Genomic DNA, 6,098 nt, shown 5'->3' on the forward strand with positions numbered 1-6,098 from the left:
GTCCCCAGAACATTATCTGGGTTTCTGGATTAACAGTCCAATGATAGTATTGCTCGGCCATTGCCTCCCCATCTGACATGGATTGTGCTGCACACATCATCCAGGGTAAGATCCACTAAGTCAAAATCCATGCACTGGCTTTCCAAAGCTCTCCTTGCCCAAGTCCTCCATCTTCCTGTATAATAATGACTATGGGAAATCATCATTTATGAGCGATGTGAATACTGACTGCTCACATTACAAAGGACCCTGTTCTGTTTCTGAAATTTTGCAGATAGGTTCATTGGAATTGTGACAAATGGATCCAGCCACAGCAGGAACAGCAGCAATGTCCATTGGATGACAAATAGCCTCAACATGAAGAATTTGTAGCTGAAGGTTCACTGAGGATATGGAGCTGGGGGTGCTACTGAAGGTCTACCATCCATTGCCCTTTTTGCCATTTCCTGCAGGTGAGCAAGGTGCATGGGCTGCTGCAAACTGAGAATGTTCTGGGACATCACCACAGACTGTTCCATTTGCTAGAGCAGAACAGATGACCTGAAAGGGGGAGTGGCCATCAAATCATGGAGGCCATGAACCGCACTAAATCTTTTTGCCACTGACTGCATCCAAGGATCCACTGGGCAGCTGTATGCAATATTTGAATCCTCAGCCAACAAATGTATGAAGGGAGTTGCCAAAGTCATTTGTGTCAGATTACACTCTTCAGCTCATTTCCTTATGATAAGGTCAGTGTTGTGGCCCAGGCAGCAGGTTTTGCCTAAGTAGCTGGCTTACCCCAGATGCAAAGAACTATGGACTGGACACACATTGCATTGAGTGTGCCATATCATAACATAGGTGAATTCATCAACAGAGAAGCATTCCATTGCATCAATGTACAAGTTATCTGTGATTATCAGTCTGTGCAAAGTTCTTTAGCAATTGCTATGATGCCCACATTTGAGACCTTGCATGTTCCTGCTTTGCTTCAATATCTTACAAGTTCAGTGATTGGGACACAACAGCGACATTCTGCAGCCAGGGCTGATGACTCCATTACATAATCCCATGACAGAGGCCAAGCGTCAATACAATGCAGACTATTTTTATTCCAGGATCACAGTGGAGCACACAGTGGACCACCAGAAGATAAGGTTCTGATGCTTAGATCAGCCTGGAAGGCTTTACAGTTCAGTCCAAAAAGATTGTGGTGCATTATCCTAGCGCACTGCACTCTGCCCAACTGCACAAAGGGGATGTGATGGATGCTTGTCAGCAAGGGACAGCAAAGGCAGCCTTCCAGCGACAAAGTTAAGGACATTGAACAGGAGGTTCATTGCCTTCTGCATGATAGAGCACAGCAGCAAAAAGCCAGACAAGAATAATTGACATCCAATTTCAACAGATGTGAGTTGGATGAAATATCATCCGCTGTTTATAAATTTGTTGAGCTTGAAAGGAAAACAGTCCCTGTTTATCCCTGGAGCTAAGTTCAGCTTTGTGTTTATTGTATGCTCTGTGCTTTTCCTGGCTGTTTAATAATGGCTAACATGTTAAATTCTTTGAAGGGTTTATTACATTTGATACCCCCACACTAAACAATAAGACATCATGCAATGCTGGGCATTAATGAAGCAGGAGCAGTCCACTGGGCACGGTTTTCATATGGTATGGCAGTCAGGACAGGTAACCTGCTTGTAGCTCTATTTTCAATGAGACTTCATTTGACAGGTAATGATGTAAAGGAGCATTACATTTACAAATGAAAGTTCTTATTTGCAACACATCATCACCTGTACCACCTATATACCCTCAGAAGCTGCTCTTTTTCATTTCCCTCCTACAATGTGGACTGTGAAGGGCTACTTGTAGCTTGCAGTGATTGAAATATGACACTGGCAGCATGCATCCTAGAAGATCCCAACAGTGGCAAGCAACTCAACCAATGGTTGGCATATGATAGCACATGGGTGGTGCCAGTGAAGTCTGGTACATACATAATAATGAGAGCAATGGAGAATTATGTGGGCCAACTTACTAGGGCTCATGAAGTGAAACTCTCCATAAAACTCTTCAGAGTTGACATTTAACTGATTTTTGGTAAAATTCAACCCTGTGATTTATCAGTGTTCAATGTTCAACCGACTTGAATGCAAGAGAGGTCTGGTTTGAATATTGGAGGGTCGGTTCACAGTTTCATGTGGTTGGGTCAAAAGGTTTCATCTTCCTTATAGACTTCACAGATACTTACTCTGTGTATATTTAACATAATTAATTATAATGATGCAATTCAAGTTGGTTTGGATTCTTAAACCAAAAGAGTTAGAAAACAGCTAGGAATGTACTGTTTTTGTAAAACTGCATTTTCGAATGTACACACCCATTGCAAAACTGTTAAGAATATTACAAAAACAGCTGTAGTCAGTTGAGTGGAGTGTCAGAGTAAAATATTAAGAGAGACGATACAAAAGTTGATTGAAAATTGGAAGACATTGCCAGTCATGATATGATCTTATACCAGACATAACTTCACCTTAACAAGAAACATCGGTGTGAACTATGGAAACATTGAAGAGTGAGAGCTGATACATTTTGATACAACATAGAGACATGGCAGAAAACTAAGTGTACCCCTCTAAAGTGTGCAGGCAAGACCTGACTACATGTGCATAAATCATCAAAAGGTAGCACAGACAAGAGGCGAGACCACTGAATAAAGCTTACAGCACTTCAGGCATTATTAATAGGGACATAAATTACACGACCAAGGGGGTAATGCTGAACTTGTATAACTCAATTGCGTACAGTTCTGGATGCCGCACCATGTGAAGTGACTATGTTGGAAAGAATGCAGAAGAGGTTTACAAGAATTATTCCAAGGATAAGATTCCAGAATATGAAGATAGATATTGGGATTGTTTTCCTTGGAGAGGAGTAGGCCAAGAGGAGATTTGGAATAAGCTTTCAAAATCATGGAAGTGCGAATATTAATATAATTTATAAAAGAAACAATGTGAAATGAGAAGAAATTAATTTCACTCAAATAGTTAGGGGCTGGAATGCACTGCCTGGAAGTCTGGTGGAAGCAGAGTCAAAGGAACCCAGGGGTTTAAGGAAGCCATTCAGCCTCTTGAACCTGTTCCACCATCCTAAATCATGACTGGTCATCTAACTCAAAGTCATATTGCCACACAATATCCCTATCCCTCAACGGCATTAGTAATTAGAAATCGATTGGTCTCGGTCTCAACTTACTTAATAGCTGTGCTTCCTCAGCAATCTAGGGTATATAATTCTACAGATTCACTGTCCTTGAGTAAGAAGTTCCTCCTCATCTCAGTCCAAAATAACTTGCCTTTTATTCTGAGGCAGTAACCCTGGTTCTGGACCTCACAAATCACTGGGCAGGTGGAGGGGGGGAGACTTCCTGCATCTACTCTGTATCCCTTTAAGAATTTTCTACGTCTGTATTTTTCAGAACTCCAGAGAAAGCAGGCCAACCTCCCCAATGTTTCCAAACAGGACAGTACCATCATCCCAGGAATTGGTTTGGTGAACCTCTGCTGTGTCCTTTCAATGGCAAGTATATCCTTCTTCAGCCAAGGAAACTACAATTGTGTGCAATACTCTCTGTGTGGACTCACCAGCATTCTCCGCAGTAAAGCAAGATTTCTTTACTCAAAATGTTCAACAGTGCATTAGATGATTCTATGAGTAGAAACAATATGCAGGGTTTTGGGGAAAAGGTAGGAGAATGGCTGCGAATAGTAATCCTCATTCAGAGAACCAGTGTGGGAATGATGGGTCAAATGACTGCCTTCTACATGTGAACAATTCTGTGACTCAGAGGATGGGTGATAGTGGATGGAAAACAAAGATGACTGTTTCGTTTTTCTGAGGAATGAAAACAAAATCTGGAAATACTCCGCACTTCAGTCAGTAGCTATGCAGAGAAATATGTTAACATTTCAATTGTTCTCAAGATTTCAAGGTGACCTTAATTTTCTCAGTTCAGCTCAAAGTCATCTCAGAGTTTCTTCCATTTATTGAATGGAAAATCAATTACATTCAGACTTCAACGAGTACATCCAGTGAGGCATCAAACAATCTTGGCACTGATTTGCAACTCATTAGGTGTTGCAATAATATGATTTATTTCTTAATGGAGGTTTATATCACACTCATCCTACACTGCGATGAAGGAAATTAAGTCTCACTCTTCATGGAGACTCAAATGGTTCATTGCCTGTTAAGCCCATTCCTTTCAATCTGTGGACTGCTCAGTTGGATGATGTATGTTTGATTGCAGAATGCGACATAAAAATAATGGTGTATCATGTTCTCCATAACCCTGTAACTTGTTTCTATTCACTGGGTGACTTAGTGCAGGGAAAATTCAAAACATAAACAATTAAATTTAAAATGTTGAGTGTTTTAACTCTTGAGCTTTGTTTCTTTTATAAATTACATTAACACGTTTTCAGTTTGATGATTTTGACATCTCAATGTACCTAACACAATATTCCTTATCTCTGATGTAAATAGGCTGGAAGACACCAACTGAAAATTTCTACTGAGAAAGTGAGTGTTGTCAATTCTAGGCATTTTGGGATGAGAAATATGGCTGTAAGAGTTAAACAAAGCCCAGGAGTTAAAATAAACAATTAAATTTTAAATGTTGAGTATGTTTTGAATTTTCCCTGCACTCCATCATCCATTGACTAGAAAGAGGTTACAAGGTTACAGAGAACATGATACACCATTATTTTTATATCGCATTCTACAATAAAACATACATCATCCAACTGAGCAGTCCACAGGTTGAAAGGAATGGGCTTATCAGGCAATGAACCATTTGAGTCTCCATGAAGAGTGAGACTTAATTTTCTTGGTAGCAGTATAAGATAAGTGTGATATAAAACTCCATTAAGAAATAAATCATATTTTAGGAACAAGGATGATGATATTTTTGTTAAAAGAGAGGAAATACATTACTAAAATGATACTGAAATGGCTGGAAAATGGCTGGAAAAGTAAGCTCTTTTACAGGGGGGCTTGGTGTACAGTACTATTTCCAAATTGATGCAATGTAACTTGACTGCACATTGATTGAAAAGTCACAAAATGAATAAAACACAACTTCCTTCTTCCATTTGGCATGAGATAAATGATTCCGATACTATTTCAACTTGACATCGTAAAACTCAATCCCAGTACAGTGGGAAACTGCAGAATTCTTTTAAGTATCACTGTGATGTTGCCACCCGTGCCCTCTGAACTGAAACATTAATCAACAGGCAATAGAACACAGTGTGTATATACTTTAATTATTGAACATATATATGGTCCAAATGGTACTGATAATGATACAAATCAATACATACTGAAAATATAGTTAATAATTTTGATTTGACTAAAAGTGTGTAACTTTTTAAGTCACTATACGATGCAACTTAGTTCCTTCAAACACTCACTTTTCTAGACTCTCTTTATTACCCATCTCCCCATCACAGACACTTAGATTGGTAACAACAGAGAAAAAAAAACAGAATTTAAGTAAAATTTAATTAAATCTTACTCAGTTGTTCAGTTTTTTGCATTAGTTACTGGAACAAGTTGTTTCATGTGGTCCCCATCTTTGAGCCCTGCCTTTATTTAAATATCAAAGTTGCATATCATTATAGCTCATGCAATGAATTATATATTTCTCAAATAATTATATTTAGCAACATAATTTCACGTAACCATATGTTGCAGATGTTCACTGCATGGAATGTAATACAGCAACCACACAGAAAAAAGTCCACATAATAAACATGGAGTAATCAACAACTTAGATAAGTTACAATTTCTGTTATTTCTGAAGCACAAATCATGTTTAACTCAAGATACGGAGCTCAACTTTGCATAGGGTGTGGTGTAATTCTTACACAGTTCCCATTTGGACTAGGCTGACCATCTGACAGAATGAAACAATCAGATGAAGTAAACTGGATCAACCCAAATTAAAGACTCCACTCACCAGTTCTTGTAGCTAAGAACACTTTGCTTCTCTTACTTTGACAAGAGAGGAATGACAATGAGGTGGCAGACATCCAACTAAACCTCAGCTT

General features: G+C 39.0%; 1 protein-coding gene across 22 annotated transcripts in view; it reads right to left on the reverse strand.

The window, feature by feature from the left end:
* Positions 1-6,098, reverse strand: part of gulp1b (GULP PTB domain containing engulfment adaptor 1b) — a 344,780-nt gene that overhangs the window by 218,792 nt on the left and 119,890 nt on the right. The window contains exon 1 of one of the 22 annotated variants that reach the window (XM_059647185.1): positions 6,008-6,033. The exons of the other annotated variants lie outside the window; for them this stretch is intronic. The gene's annotated coding sequence lies outside the window, so the exon portion shown is untranslated. Of the gene's footprint in view, positions 1-6,007; positions 6,034-6,098 lie in introns of those variants that run through there. 22 annotated transcript variants of the gene reach the window in all.

The sequence above is a fragment of the Stegostoma tigrinum genome, chromosome 7, assembly GCF_030684315.1.
Source record: "Stegostoma tigrinum isolate sSteTig4 chromosome 7, sSteTig4.hap1, whole genome shotgun sequence".
NCBI lineage: Eukaryota > Metazoa > Chordata > Chondrichthyes > Orectolobiformes > Stegostomatidae > Stegostoma > Stegostoma tigrinum.